Here is a 25,462-nt window from a genome sequence, read left to right as displayed (position 1 = left end):
GAAGGCCACACAGCTAGTAGGTGTCTTTTTTTTTTTAATTTTATTTTTGGCTGCGTTGGGTCTTCTTCGCTGCGTGCTGGCTTTCTCCAGTTCCGGCGAGCGGAGGCTACTCTTCGTTGCAGTGTGCGGGCTTCTCATTACAGTGGCTTCTCTTGTTGCGGAGCATGGGCTCTAGGTGCGTGGGCTTCAGTAGTTGTGGTATGTGGGCTCAGTAGTTGTGGCGCATGGGCTTAGTTGCTCCACAGCATGTGGGATCTTCCCGGACCAGGGATTGAACCTGTGTCCCCTGCACTGGCAGGTGGATTCTTAACCACTGTGCCACCAGGGAAGTTCCTAGTAGGTCTCTTTGAACTTCTGTCCATTGCCCCCATTCTAGTCCTGGGGACCAGAAGAAAAGGAACCCCTGTCTCTTACCATGGCCTCCTTTCCAAGTTGGAGCTGAAGTATGGAAAACCTGATTGTCACAGGTATGCTGAGGTACTGGTCCCTGTGCCCTCATGTCTACCAAAGTCCCCAACCAGTCCCTGGCCCAGCACCATCAGTATGTTGTAAAAATATAATTTTTCTGAGTGTGTCAGTTGTCAGGGTCCTAGTCCTATGCACCCCTAGGTCAAGAGATAGGTCAATGTAAGCTCTGCTTTTTAAAGCCACTTCCACTCTCTGATACAATTCCCACTCCTTGGAGGCTAAGCCATGCAGTTGGCCTGTCATCACTTCTCCTCATCTAACTACCTTCCTCAGTTGTAGAATGGCTTGGGAAGCACCCTTGCTTTCCTTTCCACCTCATGTCCCTCCCTCATCCTGAGAGCTTTTGAGGCCACATGGCATCTCAATTCCTTGACTGTCTCATCTTCAAAAACTTTTTCCTCCTTTGCACTTCAGCCAGGACCCCACTCTCGGATGGCTCTTCATCTGAGGTTATTCAAGGCGCCCATCTCTTAGGAGACTCTCCATCTTTCTGCCTGGTACCATCAGTGACTTCCATTACACCTGTTTGGGGACCTTCAGGCCAATGACATGAGCCTTTCCAGAATTCTCTTACTTACGTCTTGAGCATCCATTCTGTGACTTTTGTTTTAAGCACTCTTAAAAGCTGAGATCTTAAACTCCTTGACCCCATCACACCTGTCTGGCAAACTGTCTTCCTGGGATTAACCCAATTGCTCATTTTTTTGTGTGCCTGTATCTTAACTGTTCAAACTAACTACAGAAAAACCAAACAACCATCATATTAGTATCACCATAAATTCAGAGTCTTCATTCTCAATGGGGCCCTCAGTGTTCCTGAAATCTTACCATATTTCCCTGCACTCCAACTTACTGCAGTGACTATTTCAAATTCATAGTCAGACTTTACTGTAAGCTTCTTTGGGGTGGAGTCCCTATCTGGCTTTTTCACCACTAAATCTCCAGTGCCTAGGATAGGCTTAATACATAGGTACTCAATAAGTATCTGTTTACTGACTGACGTGTAGTAATAGTGGTAAGAATTTTATGCAAATATTAGTAAATGTTAGCTACATGCCGGGCTCTATTCTATGTGAGCTATATGTATTAGCTCATTTAATCCCCACAAACCCCCCAGTGAGGTTAATTAGAACTTTTGTCATGCCCATTTTACAGATAAGGAAATTTAGAGAGGCAACTTAGAGAGATGAAGTGATAAAAACTGTAAGTGGTAGAGTGGGTATTTACTCCTTAGAACCTATAGAGAGAAAGCTTAGTGGGTCCAGTTGAGTTTTTTACAATCAGGCAACTGTGCTTCAGACTGGAGGTCAAGAGACAAGTGAAAATGAAGATTCATATTTAAGAGGGGACAGATAAACTGGTGACCTCAGAAAACAGAATATCCAACCTTGTTCACACCCTTGCTTTGGCAGAGCACCTCAAACAAGCCCGTGATGAAACTAGGGTGGTGTGTGTGCAGAAAGCACATTTGGGTGGTAAGGTGCATTTCTTTTTCTCCATGTGAGCTAAGACGTCAATCATATATTTGAATACAAGGGGGTGGATCCATGGTGTATTTGTAGGTGACTTTAATATTGGGTAAGATCCCCCCCCCCCCCGGGCTGAAATTCAGCCTTGATTTTTTTTTTTTCTTTCTTTTGCTAAGGTGCATTTTTAATTAATTAATTAATTAATTAATTTGTTTATTTATTTATTTATGGCTGTGTTGGGTCTTCGTTTCTGTGCGAGGGCTTTCTCTAGTTGTGGCAAGCGGGGGCCACTCTTCATCGCGGTGCGCGGGCCGCTCATTATCGCGGCCTCTCTTGCTGCGGAGCACAGGCTCCAGACGCACAGGCTCAGCAACTGTGGCTCATGGGCCTAGTTGCTCCGCGGCATGTGGGATCTTCCCAGACCAGGGCTGGAAACCGTGTCCCCTGCTTTGGCAGGCAGATTCTCAAGCACTGCGCCACCAGGGAAGCCCCTAAGGTGCTTTTTTAAGAGGGACATTCCAGACTACCTCTCAGGTAGGAGAGATATCTTATCATTGCACTGCTCGAGTCCTTCTTTCCCCTTCACACTAGTTTCTCCCACTGATTCCCTGAGAGAGGGAGAGAGATCACCAACAATGAGCTCCTGTTTGCGGCGGGTCCACATATCTCATGGGAACCTCCCTGCAGTTCTTGGAAGATAATTATCTCCATTTTACAGATAAGAATGACTAACATTTACTAAGTTTATTAAGTGTCTGGCACTGTGCTGAGTGTTTTTAGAGCATCATCCCATTCGATTCTCACAGCGATACTTAAAATTGGAACCACTGTATGGATGGGTCAGAGGAGGGAGGTGTCTTGTCCTAGGATACACAGCAGGTTAGAGTTGGCATTTAAACCCAGGTCTTCCTCATCACTCAGTTCTGGAGGAACCAAGGGCTTTTTTGCGTGGAAGCAGGGAGAGAGGAGGAAATTCGAAGGAGAAGGCTGACGCTGATTTCTACCCAACCCAAATGCGAAGGTCAATGTATATTGCCAGACTCCCAGCTCATCTCCCACCCAGGCCTTGGCCGGAGGCGGGGAAGTGGTGCGCACGCGCACAGCCTCCCGTTCGGCCCCGCCCCCCGAGAGGGCTTCCCTCCTTGCTCTTGGCTGTGGGGCTTGCGCGCTACGTCCCCAGCCAACGGCTTCTTCCCGGTCGGAGACTTCCGGTGCGCGGAGTGCGGTTCCGGGTCGTGGCGCGGCTCGGGGCAACAGGGCTGCTGCTCAGCTGGCGAGCGGCGGCGAGCGTCTGGGGCATGAAGGGGAGCCCGGAAAGCGGCTGCTGAGCCGGCCGGGAGGAGCACCAGTCCCCGAGGATTCCGAGAGTGCGGAGCTCGGGCAGGGGCCGGGAGGCGCGGGGGAGCCGAGCCCTCCCCTCAGGAACGAGTCCCAGGGCCGACCCGGCCCGTAGTGTGGCAGCAGCTTCAGGTAAAGGTTGCCCCAGCCTCTAGCTCCTTCGCTCGCTACCCCCGCCAGCCCACCCGAGGAGCCTGGCGGCCCTCCTCACTCCCCCGCGCTCGGCGCTGCCCAGCGGGCAGCCTATCTGGCCCTTGCTCTGGGCTCCCGTGAGCATCCGTTTTCTGGCCCTTTCGTGGAGGCTGCTATGAGCCTGACAGCTGGGTGTGTGATTTGGGGGAGTAGAAACTAGTGGACCTGGTAGTATTGGGGTTTGGGGAGGGTACTGTTGACTCCGGCAGTTTCTGGCTGTACCCTCGGCAACATCTAGGTGTCTTAATCTTCATAACGTGAAAATCAAGTTTTTAAAGCATTGCCTGTGCAGTCCCTGTTTCCCAGCTCCCCTTAGCTCCATTGCCCCAAAGGGGTAAACGGCCTCGCAGAACTGTTTTTTTCTAGCCAGAGTGCTGCTGGAACTTTGATTCAGCTTTTTGTTTATGGGAGTGGCATAGAGCCTTCTAGGTCTGTTTAAGGCTGGGAAAAATAAAAAAATCGTTGTAGTTTAAGCAAGAGCATTACTTTAGCCGGAGACCCAAAAGTTGACTCAGAGATTGGCTCAATTTTCATTCTGAATGAAGTGATTTTTGAAGCCTATCCCAGTACCTGGCACTGTGCAAAAGCATCATGTTATAAACCAAAACCAGCAAAGTTCAAAACTTCCCCATGCGTGAACAGTCAAATGGAGACAGGTGTTTACAGACATCGGTTAAAGCAAAGTCAACGTTCTCATTCTATCAATATTTTGACAAGCAGAAGGGGTGGATTCCTAATTTAAAACAGCAGAAAAGAAGGCACCATGTTTTATTCTTTATATTCTGTGAGCTCACACAAGATGCTCAGTAAACGCTGAAAGAGTTGTTGATGAAGTATTGATATTTGTTTTATCTTTTTCAGTTTACACATTTGCGAGCTTGCTGGGGCCTGTGAGGCATGCTGGCGGCCCCTTTCCCATTCAGCTTTGTGTTCATACCTTCCTTCATCTACTGTGATGCCTGAGTGTATTCACATTCCTCTACACCTCCTGGCTCCTGGCTAACTTTCCAGCTATGCTTCGAAAGGCCCCCTACCCTGATGCTTTGCTCTGGCTAAGTAGGACCTAGATGCCTTTGTTGTTTCCTTTCGTTGTTTTTTTGTAGGACTTTCTCTCTGCCTAGATTTCTCCTTTTCTGTTTCCACCTATTGAGATGTTACCACTGCCCAGCTGAAATTGGCCTTCCCTCAACTAGTTCAGGGCAACCTCAGCTGGAAATGATTTCTTTTCTAGAATCCTATAAACACTCATTATTATATCTACAATTATTTCACTTAGCAAACATCTACTGAGTATGGATATATACCAGGTACCATGCTAGACAATGTAGAGATAAATAAGACTCAGTTCTTGCCTGCTCAATTTAGTGAGTGAGATAAGGAAATAATTCTAACACAGAATGGTATGTACACTGCGGGAGAGTTCTTTCTGTGATCCAGTGGTAGCACAGAAGAGGGGGCGTTATTCACTTTTTAAAAAAAAATAAATTTATTTATTTAATTTATTTATTTGTGACTGCATTGGGTCCTCATTGCTGCTCACAGGCTTTCTCTAGTTGTGGCGAGCCAGGGCTACTCTTCGTTGCGGTTCACGGGCTTCTCACTGCAGTGACTTCTCTTGTGGAGCACAGGCTCTAGGTGTGCGGGCTTCAGTAGTTGCAGCACACAGGCTCAGTAGTTGTGGCTTGGCAGGCCCTAGAGCGCAGGCCCAGTAGTTGTGGCGCACGGGCTTAGTTGCTCCGCAGCATGTGGGATCTTCCCAGAGCAGGGATTGAACCCGTGTCCCCTGCATTGGCAGGCGGATTCTTAACCACTGAGCCATCAGGGAAGTCCCCGTTATTCACTTTTGAGGAGTGTGCTATGTCCAGGTAATGTTTCATAATGTGGGGTTAACTAAGCTTTGTTATTTACTATACTGGAGATTATATTAGGTTTCTCTTGTTTAATCATTTTAACCTCAATTCACAGATTAGGAAGGCTCAGGATAAATTACACATCTGGTATGAGACAGAGCCAGGATTCAAACCCAGGTCTGTCTTATGCCTACATCTGTGCCTTTTCCATTATGTGTTTTTCTTTTCTCACATCATAGCTCTCTATATGCAAATACATATTGAAACAGCTGTACAAGAGAAAAAATATCAATGTCAATATGAATGTCAGATAGTCCTTTAAATGTAGAGAAGACCTTAATCTTCCAAGGCAAGAAGGTAGTAGGTGGGTCAGCTCAACACTGAATGAGTGGACCAGACATTCTGTAGAGAACAACCGTGGATGCTGGCTTCAATTCTTGGTCCTTCCTCTTACTAGATATGTGACCTTTGGCAAGTTTCTTAATTCTAAGTATTATTTCCTTCAAGTATAGTTTGGGATGGGGGATGATAGAGACTTCATGAAGTGCGAGCTAATGTGGGTAAAGGGCCTGATTCGTGGCAAGGATCCCCTGAAAATAGCTGTAAGATGCAAAGATGCAATGCCTGTGGCATGGTTTTAGAGTAGTGAGTAGACCAGCCTGAATAAATCAAACCATTGCTTCTTTCAGTGGGAATACTGGGAAGTAAAGTTGGAGGGTCAGGAGGGGGTCAGAGTCAGAGCTTGTGTGTTGGGCAAGAGAGGTCACTTCCAGTTTCTGCTCATAACCTTTCCTGTTAATAAATACCTTGAAGATCTATGATTCATTCAGCTGTGCCAGGGAAAATGTTAGACCCAGGGATACAAAAAGGAGTATAACCAGGTCCCCACCCTGAGGTTGTTGACACTCCCATGGGGCAGACATGCTTGTGCAGGTGAACCATAGTAAAGCATAGTAGGTACTAAGATAGCAGTCCCCACAGGGTACTGTGGAGCACAAAGGAGGAAACACTGATAACGGTAGCTAATGAGCACTTACTGTGTGCCAGCATTGTGTTAAATGCATTCTCTCATTCATTCCTCTACAGGATGGTGTTATTAGCATTCTGATTTTACAGATGAGGAAACTCGAGCACAGAGGTTAAATGAATTCCTTTAGTTTATGCAGTTGTTGGAGCTGAGAGTAGAGGGGATTATCTGCCAGACTTTGGTAACTCCACTCTTCAGTACTACGCCATGTTGTGTCTTTGTGATGTGGGTGGCTTCAGAGAGGAGCTAGCCCTTGAGCCCTAGCTTCAACATGCCCATCACCATGCTGGGCAGTAGGAATAATGAGGAATGAACATGGCTTCTGCACTCAAGGAACTCATCACCTCATCTGTCCCGTTAAATATATATACTTAAGTGGGGTGTTTGTTTTGCTTGTTGACTCATAACTGAAGACTTTAGAAATTATTGCAGTTCAGTAGATTATATGTGCTTCAGCTGAGAGAATTTGCAGTAAATCTGTTATTTTGATATGTAGGCCTTATTGTTAAGGACTCAGCAATAGATGCCAAATTATTATGACAAAGAATTCTGTCACATTACATTTTTTCTCCCATGGGAGGTACCCTGACCTTGTGTTTTCTGTGAATTTGAAGTTTTTGACTCAAAAATTAGCACATTTCAGCTTGTGTTAAAGTAATTGAGTGCTTATAGTCATCGTTAAATGTTTCTGTATACCTTATTTCCTTCAATCTTTATGATTCTGTGAGCTAGGGTGTTACCAATTTAACACGAGTAGCCTAAGGCTTAGTGGTTAAGTGTGTTACCCAAGAGTCATACAGCTAGTGAGTTGATAATGCAAAAAAAAAGTTGGCCAAAAGAGTAAACAAATATTTATTAATTAAGTTCTCTTTGAACTCTGCCTCAGGAGTCTCCAACTCAAATGCCCATGATGTAATATAAAGGGTAGGACAGACCTTGTGAACTGGAGGGCCCATGACCAGTCAGTCTGGAGGCAGCAGTCACTCCTCAGCTCCAGTTGCTTGTCGCCCTGTGAGGAAGTGGACCCAGTGTCTCTAGATCTTCCGATTGTTTTCAAGAGATGCTGGAAATCTGGATTTTAATGTATTTAGTTTAAAAAACTGCCCTTAAAAAAATTATCATGTAGACCAAAACACATTTGTGGGCTGTGCACAGTCTTAGTCTGCCTGATTGTGAACTCTGACCTACCTGCTCGCTGAAATTTTGATACTCACTGTTCAAAGCAGGAGGTACAACGCCAGTTGTGATTATTGATCAGAAATCTACTGGTAAATTGCTACAGTGAGGGGGTGTTGTATTTGACTCATACTGATATCTTTGGGGAAGTGGCAGGGTAAATGCTTTTATTGTATGATCAGGCTAAATTTCTGGAGGGATGGGGTTTGGATGAGGTGATGATGACCTTGTAATACTTTTGTGCCCTTAGCACTTTAAATGCTGCCAGATCTCTTGTCCCCTTTGGTACTCTCTACAGTACATGAAGTGAACAAGGGGGGTTATCATAACCTCTTGAGATGAAGAAATTGGTGCCCAGTGAATTACAGTTTAGTAGAAAGTGCACGAGACTGAGAGGGACTTGAATTCTGAATGCAGGTATGCCACTAACAGCCTTTTGGTTTTGGTCAAGTCACTTACGAATCTTTGTATCTTTTTCCCATCTGGATGATAATGAGGGAGCACAGTTGAAGTCTTGGTGAGGTCTTTTCAGGATGCCAAGCTTTCTGATTCTAATTGACATGCTTAAAGCTGCACAGCTGATTACTGGCAGACTCCAGTGGAGAACAGTTCAGATCTAAAATGCTGCTTCTCTCTTGATGGCAGGTAGGGAGCTACTGTTCAGCTCTTCCCTCTGTTCTTTGTTCATTACTTCTGGGAAAGGACCTCCCCAGATGCATACAGTGCTTTGTTGACTCTATATACACCAGATTGGAAGGAGGCAGAGAGACACCCAGCCTAGTGAGAGAAATATGGTCAGGGAGCTTCCAGCCCAAGAGTTTAATTTATTTTTATTTTAATACCCAGCTTCCACAAGGTGAAAATTGAAGAAATATTGGTGTTCTAGATACTTGTTTTCATTCATACTCTATCGTATAAGGAAATAACATAGAATATAAAAAATGAAGAAAATAAATCCTGAGGAGTCATTCACAATTTATTAACTGTAGTTGGCAGCAGTCTAGGTATACTGAAGAAATAGATTTAATATAGGAAACACAAAATTTGGACCCAAGGAAGAAAACAGTTTTAAATAATGAAAGTGAGAAAAATGGGAGAAGCCACTTAACAAAACTTAAATTCTGGAAATAGCAAGAAGGTATTAGAATAGCTAGTGGAATTAAATTATGGTAATCGCTTGTGAAATAAATTGAATATTATGTCACATTTACCCCTAAATACATGCAGTGTTAGAGTCATACTTGAGTATACTTTTATGAATATGCTTTTATTATTGATGCTGTCAAAATGGAGCAAATGTGTAAAACTTCAAAAAAAATAACATTTTTTAGTTCCCTATGGACTCATTTTAAGGTACTGTATTATAAATAAATACTGTTTCAGCAGAGAAATAGGTAGAAAATTGTTTGAAGGAATGGTTTTCTTTTTAAAACAAGTAAATTTTTAATCGGTACTTTAGTTGCTGACATATAGGAGACTAACAAAGAAGAACTGAGGTGCAGACCTTGAAGCAGTGTGAGGTGGGGCTTTGGAGTCACACCCACCTGGATTTGAATATTGGCTCTGTCGGTTATTAACTGCGTGACCCAGACAATGCAAAATGAGGACAGTACTGCCAGTCTCATATACTTGTGAGGATTAAATGAAACAGTTTATGTAGATACCTAGTACCATGATGCTTTTGGAGGGATGTAGGTACCAGCATTCAGGGGCACAAGCTATTCAGATGTTAGTATAATGTAACAAGAAATGGTTTTATGGAGTGGTTGTAAAGGAATGAGACTTGTTTTCATGCCTGGATCATGAAATTAGTCTTGTTAATTTCTAGTTGTCCTTTGTGAATTGGTGTACCTGTCAACTGTGCACTGTTGAGAAAAGGGTTTCAGTATGCTATTTTTAGGCTGTTAAATGAATTGATCTGTTAAATAACAATAAACACTTTCAATTGTTTATATTACCTTTTTGTGTGCCCATGAGTACCTTTTGAAGTTGTTAGAACTAGGACTATATTATGTTCTCCTCATCCCCATCTCATAAATGCTGAAACTGAAGCTTAGAGAAGTAAAGTGATTAAAGGTAGAGAGCTACTGATAATGGCAAAGCTGGGATTTGAACCTTTGGTTTTTTTACTCTAAATACCATAGTGCTTTTGTCGCTATTCCATGCTGCTCTAGATTTGGTTATTGGAACTGGCCCTTGTTTTGGGAGGATCATCAACTGTGGCCCTTCTTACTCATTTTAAACTTAATGCCTGTAGGGGACTTCCCTGGTGGCGCAGTGGATAAGATTCTGTGCTCCCAGTGCAGGGGGCCGGGGTTCGATCCCTGCTCAGGGAACTAGATCCGACATGCATGCCGCAACTAAGAGTTCTCAAGCCGTAACTAAGGAGCCCGCCTGCTGCAACTAAGGAGCCGGCAAGCTGCCACTAAGGCGCCTGCCTGCCGCAACTAAGACCCAGCGCAACCAAAATAAATTTAAAAAAACAAAACAAAAACTTAATGCCTGTAGAAAGTTATTTATTATGTTGTGAGAGTGTTTGGTTACAGGTATACTCTTATGATTTGAAGTTTAATGATTTAATAAAACTCTAATAATACTCATTGCTGGCAGAGGTTGGTAGTTAGATGATCCCTCATATCAGTAGTGGGAATAAAAATTGGTAAAACTTTTCTGGAAAGAACTTTGGCAGTATTTTTCACAAGCCTTTTTAAAGAAGTCGTGTATGCCTTTTGAGCTTGTAATCCCATTTCTAAGAATCTTTGTTAAAGAAATAATCAGAAATGTAGAAAAATATTCATGTTCAAAGGTGTTCACTGTGGAAGTATTTATAATAGCAAAAATTAGAAACAACTTTAGTAGTCAACAAAGAGGTAAGAGAAATGGAAAAGCCATAGAATGGAAATATTGTACAAGCATTTTAGATGTTTTAGAAGAATTTTAGTGACTTATTAATATGCTCATCATATAATATGAAGTGAAAGAAGGATATAAAACTATATAAAGTATGATTTCAATTAATGTCAAACACACAAAGAAAAAAACAGGTGGTTAGAGTATAGGTCTTTATGCTCTTTTCTGTTTTCCAGAATACTCTCTGATAAACATAAATTACTTTTCAATAAAAAATCCTTTTAATTAACTTGTAATTGAGAAATATGAGTAGAGCTAGTGCACATCATTTTGACCAAAAAGTTTTCCCTAATACAGGTGATCTGAAGTTATATTGGGTTGGCCAAAAAGTTCATTTGGTTTTCCTGTACGATGGCTGTAGTAGCACTTAGTTGTCTTTAACTTCATTCGAAACAATTTTGTTAGATTGTATTGTGACAGCTATCATATCAGCGTACATTTAAAAAAAACTTAAAATTGGTGAATTTTTGTGTAGCCATTTTAATATTGAAGATGGAAGATAAAAAGCAACATTTTCGGCATATTATGCTTTATTATTTCAAGAAAGGTGAAAATGCAACTGAAATGCAAAAAACGATTTGTGCAGTGTATGAAGAAGATGCTGTGACTGATCGAACGTGTCAAAAGTGGTTTGCGAAGTTTCATACTGGAGATTTCTCGCTGGACGATGCACCACGGTCAGGTAGACCATTTGAAGTTGATAGCGATCAAATTGAGACATTCATTGAGAACAATCAATGTTATACCACACGGGAGATAGCTGACATACTCAAAATATCCAAATCAAGCGTTGAAAATCATTTGCACCAGCTTGGTTATGTTAATCACTTTAATGTTTGGATTCCACCTGAGGCGAAAAAAACCTTCTTGACCGTATTTCCACATGCAATTCTTTACTTAAACGTAATGGAAATGTTCCGTTTTTAAAACAAATTGTGATGGGCAATGAAAAGTGGATAGTGTACAATAATGTGGAACGGGGCTTCCCTGGTGGCACGGTGGTTGAGAATCTGCCTGCTAATGCAGGGGACACGGGTTCGAGCCCTGGTCTGGGAAGATCCACATGCTGCGGAGCAACTGGGCCCGTGAGCCACAACTACTGAGCCTGGGCGTCTGGAGCCTGTGCTCCTCAACAAGAGAGGCCGCGACAGTGAGAGGCCCGTGCACCACGATGAAGAGTGGCCCCCGCTTGCCACAACTAGAGAAAGCCCTCGCACAGAAACGAAGACCCAACACAGCCAAAAATAAAATAAATTAAAAAAAAAAAAATAACGTGGAACGGAAGAGTTTGTGGGGCAAGCGAGATGAACCACCACCAACCACACCAAAAGCTGGTCTTCATCCAAAGAAGGTGATGTTGTGTATATGGTGGCATTGAAAGCGAGTCCTCTCTTATGAGCTCCTTCTGGAAAACCAAACGATTAATTCCAACAAGTACTGCTCCAAATTAGACCAACTGAAAGCAGCATTTGACAAAAAGCATACAGAATTAGTCAACAGAAAAACGCATAATCTTCCATCAGGATAACGCAAGACCTCATGTTTCTTTGATGACCAGGCAAAAACTGTTACAGCTTGGCTGGGAAGTTCTGATTCATCTGCCATATTCAGACATTGCACCTTTGGATTTCCATTTACTTTGGTCTTTACAAAATTCTCTTAATGGAAAAAATTTCAGTTCCCTGGAAGACTGTAAAAGGCACCTGGGACAGTTCTTTGCTCAAAAAGATAAAAAGTTTTGGGAGGATGGAATTATGCAGTTGCCAGAAAAATGGCAGAAGGTAGTGAAACAAAACGGTGAATATATTGTTCAATAAAGTTCTTGGTGAAAATGAAAAATATCTTTTATTTTTACTTAAAAACTGAAAGAACTTTTTGGCTAACCCAATAAGATTGTATTTTCAAGTAAGTTTTTTTTTTTTTTTTTCTCAAGTTAGTTTTAACCTCAGTTGTTTTACACTTAGGATATGGTTTCCTGTATCTTGACATACATGATGTTGAGGTTCCCAGGCTAGCCCTCCTCTCCTCCTCAAAAATATCTTGAAAGAAGAGTCATTTGTGTAGGTGGTACCAGTGTCCCAGTGCTACCATCACCTCTTTAGTGGCCAGTGGGTCAGTGAGTAGCCCTGTGACAGCTCTGTCTTTCAGAAAGAGTACTTGCCTGTTATTCATAAGGCTGGTCATTGGTATATAGAGCTTTTTTTGTGAGTTGAATATTTGTATCTTGGTAAGTGCTTTTTTGGTATGGAAAAGTGTAAGTGTGAATTTCTATCTCACTTTTGAAAAATTTTGTAAGGAAAAAATTAAAGATGAAAGTTTGAATTTTAATTTTTGTGATAGCAGTATTCAGGATGTATGAATATTAAAATGTCATGAAGAATTGCGTCTTTTATTCTTTTCTAATTATATACTTCCTAAATGAAATTGCAGTAGTTTCAGCATGTGCCGTTAAGCATGATGTCTAGTTTTTTTTTTTAATGTGCATGGTAATTCTCGTATATACAATATAGAAAAGCATGCAAAAATTTAACAAAGTATTTGAGCATATTTAAATTAGGAAAATACCAGGCAAGATGTTTCATTTTGTAAACTGCTTCTGTCCAAAGCATTCTGTATATTATCAGAATGAAAAATGACAGCACTTTGTCACCTGTTCAAACTGATATTGCACTCTTTGCAATGACAGCTGAAAAGGCCCACAGGTGCCATATAAAGAGGTGACCATGTTGTCATATTTCATTTCGGCATCCCTCTGCAAAGCCATAATTACCTAATTAGGTTGTTAATTAGGAGATTAGCATTTCACTGTATTGATAGAATACTCTTTACCGGCGTGGGGCTAGATACAGATTTGTCTGCCCTAATTTATAATCTCTGCCTTTTTTGTGCTTATTTATTTGCTTAAGATCCTGATGTGGGGCAATTCAGTTTACCTGAGAAACAGTTTGTTTACAAGCTAATAAAGCTTTGATTGTAGGATTAAAGTTGCTGAGTTAAAATATGAACAGAATAAAACGGGTGGTCGCATCCCCAAAATGAGAATAAAAATTCCGAGTTGGTATAACTTGTGTTTTCATTAGCATAGGGAACAAGCACATGATAAGAATTGAAATTGTTGGTATTAAGAAAAAATCCAAAATACAAAAATGAAGTCTGAAATGTGATAGAGATTTATATATATCTAAACTAGGCGAAGGAAACTAGTTATCTTTAATAATAAATCTCTGTCACTTGTACTTGAGACATAAAATGTGTTAAGTATTTTTAATGTATTTCAGAAGCTGAAGCTTGGTTAATGATTTCAGAACAAATATATTCAGTCTTCAGTTTAGACTTCCTTAGATAGTCATTATGCATCAGGGTTTATTTCATTTGTACCTTCTGATCATTAGTTGGTGCTTGGAACATTCTCTTCCCACAGTCTTTGCAGTCCTGAGTGCTTATGGAATTTGAAGTATTTCACAGTAACCTTCACTTGGTGAGCTATTTGGAGTTAAGTGGTGTTTCTATCAAGTGTGTGGACATTCTTTTTTGGGGGGGAGAAGTGGGCTGGCAAAAAAAAATTTCCACTTATTTTTACTCCAGTGCAAGATTTGACAATAATGTTTGTAATTTGCATTATATATACCTTTACCACTCTTTCCAGTTAAGGAGATTTAAGTCCCAAAACTGAACAATGTTAGGAGTACCATTCCCACTGGGGTAGTAGTTTACCTCCTTTTGATTATATTTAGTATTAACGGTTAAAGTTGTAGAAAGTCCATGTGTGCTTAAGCCCTTTTCCCCATGGTTGTTATGAAAAATTGGATTTGGCTGTATCTGTAATTTTCTTCAAAATTAAAAAAATATTAAAAAATATTTTATATGAAGAAAATATTACATGCAAAATGTTCCATTTAGTCAATTAAGTTTTTTGCTTAACTGCAGTCATTCAACTTATTCAGTCAGCATTAGCTGAATATATATTAGGCATTAGTCATATGTCTGGGAATCGAGCAATGAAAACTACAGGCACGGACCCAGTGCTCGTGGGATTTGCAGTCTAGTAACGGAAGTGCAGCGTAGTTTGAGGAGTAAAGCCTAGCGTGAGAAGTGTTAGAGTAATGAGAGTCAAGGTGAGTATGGAGGAGTACCCACCCTAGACTTGATAAGGTCAAACCTTCCAGGCAGGTGCTGTCTAAATTGGGATCTGAAGGGTGAAGGAGAAAGTGATGTTTAAGCCAGGTGGAAGGAGAGAATACACAGTTTTAAAGGCTGGAAGAACACTAAAAGTTGAGAATGGCTAGAGTAGAAAGAACAAAGGGGATAAATGGAAGATGGGGCTGCAGAGGAAGCAAGTTCAGTTATATTAAAGAGTTTGGGACGTTATTGAAGGGTCTTAAGACAAGTTAGGAAGCAATTGCTGTAGCCTAGGTGAGAGAAGGTGGGATTGGATAATGGAGAGAAAGAGAATGAATGAAATCTAGAGAGAGAAGAGATGCATAGTATTGGTAATTAAATGGCGGTAGGCTTCACAGAAAGGAGTCAAGGATTCTAATTTGGACATTCTGTTTGTTTCCTAATTTTAAGTATGAGAATATGTGTTTAAGTACCTCATAGAGAAGAGGTCCATGAGTCTTACTTTCCAATATGACCCCAAAATATACAGTACTAGCAACTAGTTTTCTTTTTGGTGAATTGGGGAGAATACTAATATTTGAGTGTCACTGTTGGGCCCTACCTTGTGAGAGCAGCTTTGTGAGGTATGAGATAATGTCTTACTGAGGTCCAGAGGAATTGTGACTTTGCCAGTTTTCTCAGCTACTGGGTGGTAGAATTGGGAGCACACACAAGCTTTCCGAAGCCTTTATGTTGTCTGTCATGCCATGTTGTCTTCCTTGTTGTGTCTCCCTCCCTTTGTTTATTCCAAAGTGAAGAGGAGAATTACTCCCCAAGGACCAGTAGCTCAGTAGGTTGCTGACAGAGGCATAGTGTAAACTCTGTGACTTCCCAGGCCCAGCTCTGGGGTGGATTAAAGCAGTGTCTGGTGCTTTGGTAGGAGAAGCTGCTCAGTGCAGGAGTGTTTGCTTCAACAAAGTCACAAGTTCTGTTGTGTTTTCTGGCACTAGGCTTTAATCTCCCTCAATTAGAAATGTAGATTGGCTACCTCCACACGAGGTCACTAATGTATAGACAGTTCTCCTCCTTTCCCCAGGGGAAAAGTCTTGAAATCTCTAATTTTTGGGTGAGGAATTTGACATCTCTTTGATGTAATCAACTTGTATTACAAATTGTTTAAAAAAAATTTATGGTTACTGTCGCCAGTACTGTTCAATTAAGTGATTTGTTGGTATCCTTGTGTTGGAATCACCTGAACTAGAAGAAATTCTAGGGTGCAGCGTGGATTCTAGCCTCTCTGTGTTTCTACCCCACCCCCTTTTAAAATTGAGATATAACTCATGTATCATAACATTTACCCTTTTAAAAGTGTACACTTTAATGGTTTATCACCCCCAAAGAAAACCCATACCCATTAGCCCTCACTCCTCATTTCTCTCTCCTCTAGCCACTGGCAATCATTAATCTACTTCCTGTATCTATGGATTTGCCTATTCTGAACCTTTTATATAAATGAAATCACACAATATGTGGCTTTTTGTGTCTGGCTTCTTAGCATAATGTTGTCAAGGTTCATCCATATTGTAGCATATATCAGTACTTCATTTCTTTTTTTTTTTTTTTTTTTATATATTTAGTTTTGGCTGCGTTGGGTCTTTGCTGCTGCAAACGGGCTTTCTCTAGTTGCCGTGAGTGGGGGCTGCTCTTCATTGTGGCGCGCAGGTGTCTCATTGCGGTGGCTTCTCTTGCTGCGGAGCATGGGCTCTAGGTGCGCAGGCTTCAGTAGTTGTGGCAGGAGGGCTCAGTAGTTGTGGATCGCAGGCTTTAGAGCACAGGCTCAGTAGTTGTTGCACACGGGCTTAGTTGCTCCGCGGCATGTGGGATCTTCCTGGACCAGGGCTCGAACCCATGTCCCTTGCATTGGCAGGTGGATTCTTAACCACTGCGCCACCAGGGAAGTCCAGTACTTTATTTCTTTTTATTGCTGAATAATATCCCATTGTATGGAAGTACCACATTTTGCCTATCCGTTCATCAGTTGATGGAGGTTTGGGTTGTTTCCACTCTTTGGCTGTTATGAATAATACTGCTGCGGACATTATCGTACAAATTTTTGTGTGAGCATATGTTTTCAATTCTATTTGGTGTATTACCTTGGAGTGGATTACTGGGTCATACGGTAACTCTGTTTAACAGTTTGAGGAACTGACAAATTGTTTTCACAGGTGGCTGCACCATTTTACATGCCCTCCAGCAGTGTATAAGGTCTGCCGCCTTTCTGCTTCCACTTTCTTCAGGCTTTCTATTGCTCTGGTCTGGGCTGGAAGCAACCCTAGGCATTCCATGAGCCCTTTTGTCTTGATAAATGGGAAATTCTCCAGTTTTATCTCTTCAACTACATTCACTCTACAAGCATATGTGTACCAGACCTTATATTGGACGTTATTGACAGGAAGCCAAATAAGGCTTCTAGTCCTTTCTTCTCAAGGACTCCACAATCCAGTAGTTGGAACTTCTTACTAGGATATGCAGGGAGGGGGAAAAGCCAGTGAAGAAAGTACAGTTGACCCTTGAACAATATGGGTTTGAACTGCACCAGTCCACTTACATGCGGATTTTTTTTTTCAATAAATACAGTACGACAGGATCTGTGATTGGTTGGATCTGTGGATGTGGAGCCATGGATACGGAGGAGGGAGGGCCAACTATGGGACTTGAGCATCCACAGATTTTAGTATCTGCGGTGGTCCTGGAAACAATCCCCCAGGTTTACTGAGGGACGACTGTAACTGCTTAGATATTTGTGAATTTCCACAGCACAGATCCTAACTTTAGAATCTAGGCAAAGGTTGAGTTGATTTTCGGAGATTTTCAGGGATTTCTTTTTCTTGGCTCATCCTTTAACTACAGTCATCCTTCTGTATTTGCAGGGTATTGGTTCCAGGACCCTGAGGATACCAAAATTCACAGATGCTCAAGTCCCTCATGTAAAATGGCATAGTACAGTCGGCCTTCCATATCCTGGGTTCTGCATCTGTGCATTCACGCAACCAACCAAATTCGATCTGCAGTTGGTTGAATCTGCGGATTCCGAACCTGCATATACGGAGGGAGGACTGTTTTGCTGTTCCTTGGGTTTTGTCACTAGGTTACTGCTCGTTTCCTTGCATATTTTCTCTGGGTAAGCTCATTCACATCCATGGCTTCATCTGTCATTTATATGTTAATGTCTTCCAAATTTGCTCAGATCTTTCTCCTAGGCTTCAGGTTTGCCTGTCCTTCATGTGTCACTTATATGTTGTTGTCCCAGATTTGCTCAGACCTTTCTCCTGGGCTGTTAGGTTTGCATCATGATGGATCTCTGTTTGGGTAATCCATAGACATCTCAAGCTCATTGTGTCTGAAACATAGTTCCTCATTTCCCCTCTCCCTGTTAAGCTGTTCCTGCTTTTCAGTTCACAGTTTCGTTTGTTGGTGCTATCATGCAAGCCGTAAACTTTCGCCTTCTCCTTAACCCTCCACATCCACTCAGTCACCAAGTTCTACCAATTTTATCTCCTAAATATTTTTTTAAACTGTTTCTTAAGTTCATAGGCCTATCTTTCACTGCCTTACTTTGGATTTCATCGTCTTTTCCCTGAGCTGTAGTCACAGCTTCGTAACTAATCTTGTGTCTTGTCCATCAGATTAATTTTCTGTGCAACTGCCAGAGCAGTCTCTCTGAAATGCTAATCTAAACAGCAGCTTTGAACTCCTGGTAGTTTTAGTTGCTAACTACATGTTCTGCTGTATGTTATTTTAGTGCCTTTTCTCTTTGAAAAAAGCTGGATGAATGAATCATCTTTGAAGATTCATTTTAGACCAGGGAATAATAGCAATAACAATAATAGTAAACATTTGTATAGTGCTTACCATGGGCCTGGTGCTTTTATACACACATAACATATATGAATTCTTTCAGTCCTCACAATAATCCTATGAGATAGGCACCAAAATTGTTCCCATTTATAGATGAGGAAGCGGAGGCACAGAAATTGTTACTTTCCCTAGGTCCCATGGTGAGTGAGTGGCTGAGTCCAGATTTGAACCTAGGCAGTCTGATGCTCTTAGTTTCTTCTGTGTCCCTTTTCCCAACCTTCCTGATTCCCTCCACTTCCCCTACTCCAGAGGTTAGTTATCTTCTCCCTGCTACTGTAATAACCTATGCATGGCCTGATGTTAATCTGCAGTTCATAGGACACATCGGGAGCACATTTTATTTTAAACATTTTATTTTTTTAACAAAGTAAGTACATCAATCAAGCTAATTGTTTTTTTTTTTAATTTATTTATTTATTTAATTTTTGGCTGCGTTGGGTCATCGTCGCTTCACACGGGCTTTCTCTAGTTGCGGCGCGCAGGGGCTACTCTTTGCCGTGGTGCATGGGCCTCTCGTTGCGGTGGCCTCTCCCGTTGTGGAGCACGGGCTCCAGGCCTGTGGGCCTCAGTATTTGTGGCACATGGGCTCAGCAGTTGTGGCTCGCGGCCCTAGAGCGCAGGCTCAGTGGTTGTGGCACACGGGCCGAGTTGCTCCGTGGCATGCGGGATCCTCCCGGACCAGGGCTTGAACCCGTGTCCCCTGCATTGGCAGGCAGAGTCCCAACCACTGCGCCACCAGGGAAGTCCCTAATTGTTTTTTTAAAATTAATTAATTAATTTATTTTTGGCTGTGTTGGGTCTTCATTTTTTTTTTCCCAAAGGAAAGGTTGGAATTCTTTTTTTTTTAAAATTAATTAATTAATTAATTAATTTTATTTTTGGCTGTGTTGGGTCTTCGTTTCTGTGTGAGGGCTCTCTCCATTTGTGGCAAGCGGGGGCCACTCTTCATCACGGTGCGCGGTCCTCTCACTATTGCGGCCTCTCTTGTTGCGGAGCACAGGCTCCAGTCGTGCAGGCTCAGTAGTTGTGGCTCACGGGCCTAGTTGCTCCACGGCATGTGGGATCCTCCCAGACCAGGGCTTGAACTCGTGTCCCCTGCACTAGCAGGCAGACTCTCAACCACTGCGCCACCAGGGAAGCCCGGTGGTCTTCATTTTTGTGCGAGGGCTTTCTGTAGTTGTGGCGAGCGGGGGCCACTCTTCATCGCAGTGTGCGGGCCTCTCACTGTCGCGGCCTCTCATGTTGCGGAGCACAGGCTCCAGACGCGCAGGCTCAGTAGTTGTGGCTCACGGGCCCAGTTGCTCCGCGGCATGTGGGATCTTCCCAGACCAGGGCTCGAACCCGTGTCCCCTGCATTGGCAGGCAGATTCTCAACCACTGCGCCACCAGGGAAGCCCCCTATTTTAAACATTTTTGAACAAGGAGCCAGCATTATAGACTATTTAATTGCCTGCTCCCTCTTGCCCCTATCTTAAGGTGACTAAGTTGGAAGTGATCACTTCCATTACCTTGATCTTAGTCATCTCTGTGAAGCCTTGTCTGAGTGTCCAGTTTCATTTAGATAGCTTTCCTTTGTGTTTCCATAGTACTTTGTTATACAGAATCCTCCAGCATTGCTCTCATCCTTTATTGTGACCATTTATGTACTTTTCTTCTTGCTTGACTGTAGGCCTTTTGGGGATAGGGACTATGACTTGGTACTTCATGCTCCTAATTCCCAGCATGTAGTAGGTAGTCACACTGTTGAATTTCTTGAATGAACAGGTAAGTCCGACCCATATCTAGACTAGTGAGAGAAGAGGATTCAAAGTGTGATGAAATGGACTTAACCTGGAAGTTTGAGGCAGCATGTAATAGCTGTTCCGAGCAGGGCTTGTGGAGCCAGTCCGCCTAGGTTTTATCGTGGCTCTACCTCTCAGTAGTTACGGGGCCTTGGGCAAGTCTCTGCCTCAGTTTACTGATTTGTAAAACATAAATAGTAATAGAGTCCACCTCTAACAGTTCTGTAAGTGATGTAAGTGTAAATAAATAAGCAGCCTTCTGGAATCAGAGAACTAATTATTCTACTTAAAGTGTATTTTGTGAAACACTCCCACCCTAACTGTATAACATTATAGGCAGAATGAAGCCAGTCCTGCTGCTCTATCCTCATGTTTGATCCATCTGGTAATAGTTTTTTTAAAAAAGGTAATCTAGAAGATATAAAAAATACTTGGCAAAGTTAGTGCAGTTTTGTTAATAATAATAACAGTTACCATTTATTGAGGTTGTGAAAGTGCCATTCAAATGAAAGTACAAAGCACCTTTCACAGTCACAGAAAAATAGTTTGGGGGTTATCTGCTAGTTTAGATTATTTTATGCTGTCCTTCCTTCATTAGGAGTTGAATAAATGAGTTTGATAGTTGACAGCTTATTTTCCCTCCAAACAAATGTAGCTAGAGCAGGAAGAGTCAAGAATATTGCATCTTGGATTTGAATAATGCTTTTTTACTTTTTGTAAGTATCCCTATGAGGTGGATAAGTAGCGCATAGATAATGGATATTTCACTGCTGAGGGAACAGAGGCAGAGGCCCCTGACTCCCTTGAAGTCATCCCATAGCTAGTCCCTAGGCAGGCTACAGGCAGTAACCTGGAATTCCAGATGTGTTTACTAACTTTAACTTTTGTAGTTCTAGGAACCAGTTTCCATACATAATAGCATTTTTTAGAAGAAGGTATGATAGTGCTCACTCAAATCAGTCAGTGTGGTTTACCTTTGAGAGGGTTTGCTGCCAAGATCTTGATGCTATTAAAATCTTTGTCAAAAAAGGAATTCCTCATACCTCTGTTCTTAGAGTCTGAACCACGGCACCGTGATATAAGTAAAACATGCAGTGGAATTCTTCTGGCCTTTGAGGGAAAACAGTATGAAGAAAAAACACAAAACTTTTTACTTGAACCCTGGGTAAACACCCAATTACATCCTCCTCCTCCACCTCCTCCACCTCACATGTGATTGGAATAGAATTTGAGAGCTGAAAAGGCCCTTCTTATAGTTCATCCTCCCCATTTAACAGATGCAATAAATGGACTGGTGTGTAAAACAGGTTTAAAGAGTTTTAAAGAGGTACCTTGTCCAAGGCCAGGTAATTAGGTCCCTGGTAATTAGGGAATTGGAAGTCAGGTTTCCTGAGTGGTGCTTGCAATAAGCTATGTTGCTTCCCTCAATTGATGATGTGGTTAACCTGAGAGCCAGGTAAGTGGAAACCTAACTATTGAATTCTTCTGCTTGGTTAAGCAAACTTCAAATATTGAGGAGACAATAAAAGGAAAATAAATCTTAGACTGTAGCAGGAGAGCTATCTACTGAACCAGCACCATGGATAAGGGCCCTTTTTTTTGCCCTTTTTTTTTTGAAAATCATGGCGCCACCCTTTGGGAACAGGAAAGATTTGTTTTGTCTGTTTATTCCACACTGAGCCCTTGCTGGATGCCAGCCACTTTCTACTAGAAACTGGCAGTACAGTGATGATTAAGACAGTGTGCTTAAGGAGCTGAGAGTTTAGAAGAGAAAACCAACATACAGACAGTCATTATTATTTTTTTTAAAGTGTGATTAGTTTCTTTGTTTATTCATTCATTCATTTATTCATTCCTTAACAAAGCAGCCAGAGAGATACTTTTATTTCTTTATTATTTAAAAAAATATTTATTTATTTATTTGGTTGCACTGGGTCTTAGTTGCAGCAGGTGGGCCCCTTAGTTGCTGCTTGCGGACTCCTTTAGTTGTGGCTCGAGGGCTCCTTAGTTGCGGCATGCAAACTCTTAGTTGTGGCATGCATGTGGGATCTAGTTCCCTGACCAGGGATTGAACCCAGGCCCCCTGCATTGGGAGCTCGGAGTCTTAACCACTGGGCCACCGGGGAAGTCCCCAGAGAGATACTTTTTTTTTTTTTTAAATCCAATCGTTAACTTCTTTATTTATTTATTTATTTATTTTAATAGCTACTTTATTTATTTATTTATTTATTTATTTATTTATTTTTGGCTGTGTTGGGTCTTCGGTTCGTGCGAGGGCTTTCTCTAGTTGCGGCAAGCGGGGGCCACTCTTCATCGCGGTGCGGGGACCGCTCTTCATCGCGGTGCGCGGGCCTTTCACTATCGCGGCCCCTCCCGTTGCGGGGCACAGGCTCCAGACGCGCAGGCTCAGCAGTTGTGGCTCACGGGCCCAGCTGCTCCGTGGCATGTGGGATCTTCCCAGACCAGGCCTCGAACTCGTGTCCCCTGCATTAGCAGGCAGATTCTCAACCACTGCGCCACCAGGGAAGCCCCCCCAGAGAGATACTTTTAAAATGTGAGTTAGATCATATTGCTGCTCACAGTCTTCCGGTGATTCTCCTTTTAACTTGGAATTTAAAGCAAAGTCCTTAGAATTGCCTGTAAGGCTCTACTCACTTTTCCCCACTCTTCAGACCTCATCCTCTACTACTTGCTTCCTTGCTGGGCTCCTTGATACTTAGTGCCAGGCATACTCCCGCTGCTTGGCAACACGCTTCCCTCAGAAATCCACATGGCTTGTTCTCTCATCTCCTTCAAGGGTTAACTCTCAAATGTCACCTTCTCAGTGAAGCATCCCTTGACTACTTTATTTACAATTGCAGCTGTGGCTCCACCTGCCTAGCATGCCCTAGCTCTCTTTTCTTTTTTTTTTTTTTATTTATTTATTTATTTATTTATTTATTTATTTATTTTATTTATGGTTGTGTTGGGTCTTCGTTTCTGTGCGAGGGCTTTCTCTAGTTGCGGCAAGCGGGGACCACTCTTCATCGCGGTGCGCAGGCCTCTCACCATCGCGGCCTCTCTTGTTGCAGAGCACAGGCTCCAGACGCGCAGGCTCAGTAATTGTGGCTCACGGGCCCAGTTGCTCCGTGGCATGTGGGATCTTCCCAGACCAGGGCTCGAACCCGTGTCCCCTGCATCGGCAGGCAGACTCCCAACCACTGCGCCACCAGGGAAGCCCCCTAGCTCTCTTTTCTGTGCTACTTTTCTCCATAGCATTTCTAACTTATTGTATAATTTAATTCTCTATTTTGTTTGTCTCCTTCATTACAATGTGAACTCCATGAGGGCAGGACTTTCTGTCTGCTTTGTTTTCTGCTGTGCTCTCTGCATCTAGAATAGTGCCTGGCACACAGGAGGCATTCAATAAGTATTTGTTGAATGAATAAATTCAACAAACACTTAGCACCTATTACTAACAGGCAATGTGCTGGATTAATTATTTGGTAGAAGTAGTGATGAAGTGCAGTACAGTGGGACCACATGGGAGCAGCTAACCTGGTATGTGGGATTCATCAGGGAGGTTTCCCGAGAGAAGTGACCATTGAGCTGGATTTAGAAGAATGAGTAGGAGGAGACCAGGTGACAGTCTTCAGGTCAAGTTATAAGTTTGGAGGAATGTAACTTGTCTTTATTGTAGCACTTTGAGCTGTGGTTCTCCATAGGGTAGGATAAAATTTCAGAAAACAGATGCTAGGAGTTGAACTTTGTTTAGCACCTTTGAAGATTTGAGCATAGATTTTAGTAGCAAAGTTGTATATGTATGTATTAATCTTGGTATTAATGAAACCATTCGGGGGTTGGAAATAACCACAGATTCAATGGCTTCAAACAACACATCACTGCAAGGTTTCTCAACCTTCGCATTATTGATATTGACATTTTGGGGGGTATAAGTCTTTGTTGTGGGTGCTGTCCTGTGCATTGTATGATGTTTAGCAGCACCCTTGGCATCTACCCACTAGATGCTAATAGCACCCACCCCCAGTGTGACAACCAGAAATGTCCCCAGACCTTTGCTCAGGGGAGCAAAATTGCCTTCCAATTGAGAACCACCACATTAGAACCACTGTATCACTGTTGGTGAGGGTCTAGGGATTTCTGTCTTTAACAACTTTACAAATGATTGAGGGAGATATAGATAGATAGATAGATAGATAGATACCTTAACAGAGTAACCACATTTCTGAATCTAGAATTAAAAAATTTGAAATTGGCAATTCCTTAAACACGATATTCATACAACTAACTGTATTAAAGGTAGAAATAAAGTGCTTTTAAAACAGTTTGTGGGGCTTCCCTGGTGGTGCAGTGGTTAAGAACCCACCTGCCAAGGCAGGGGACACGGGTTCAAGCCCTGGTTCGGAAAGATCCAACATGCCACAGAGCAGCTAAGCCTCTGCGCCACAGCTACTGAAGCCCGTGCGCCTAGAGCCCATGCTCCACAACAAGAGAAGCCACCACAGTGAGAAGCCTGCGCACCACAATGAAGAGTAGCTCCCGCTTGCCGCAACTAGAGAAAGCCCGCGCACAGCAACAAAGATCCAACACAGCTACAAAGACCCAACACAGCCAAAAATAAATAAATAAATAAGTTTGTAAAAAAAAGACAAAACAGTTTGGACCCTGGGAATTGGAGAAGGGTTCACAGAGGAAGAAATATTTGAGTTGGACTTAGAAGAAGGTTTGTATTGAGGATAAGGGTACATCTCACACAAAGGAAGTATCATTACCAAAGGCTGGATTGTGTTCAGGATACTCCTGGGAGTTGCCTTCTGGGGAGAAGGGGCAGATGAATGAAACTGGGTTGTAAAGAGCCCTAAATGTTGTATGTGAAGGTGAAGGGGTTTAGGCTGTTTTCCTGCACTATTTTCATTTCTGTTGTTGCCTAACAAATTACCACAAACTTAGTGGCTTAAAACAACACAAATTTATTATCTCTCAGTGGGTCAGGAGTCATGGCTTCAGCTAGGTTTTCTTTTTTTTTTTCCTTTTTCTTTTTTTCTTTTTTTCTTTCTTTCTTTGGCTGCGCCACGCAGCTTGTGGGATTTTAGTTCCCTGACAAGGGATTGAAGCCAGGCCCCCAGCAGTGGAAGCATGGAGTCCTAACCTCTGGACCGCCAGTGAATTCCCTCAGCTGGGTTTTCTGCTAAGGGTCTCAAAGGGATGAAATTAAGGTGTCAGTGGACTCCAGCC

At 42.4% G+C, this 25,462-nt stretch overlaps 1 protein-coding gene across 3 annotated transcripts in view; it reads left to right on the top strand.

The window, feature by feature from the left end:
• Nucleotides 1-3,147: 3,147 nt before the first annotated feature.
• MAPKAP1 (MAPK associated protein 1) overlaps nt 3,148-25,462 on the top strand; it is a 236,395-nt gene continuing 214,080 nt past the window's right edge. For all 3 annotated transcript variants that reach the window (XM_059925619.1, XM_059925618.1, XM_059925617.1), the window contains exon 1: nt 3,148-3,407. The gene's annotated coding sequence lies outside the window, so the exon portion shown is untranslated. The remainder of the gene's footprint in view (nt 3,408-25,462) is intronic.

Source organism: Balaenoptera ricei, chromosome 6 (assembly GCF_028023285.1).
Source record: "Balaenoptera ricei isolate mBalRic1 chromosome 6, mBalRic1.hap2, whole genome shotgun sequence".
In the NCBI taxonomy this organism is placed as follows: Eukaryota; Metazoa; Chordata; class Mammalia; order Artiodactyla; family Balaenopteridae; genus Balaenoptera; species Balaenoptera ricei.
This window is presented reverse-complemented; position numbering and strand designations above follow the sequence as displayed.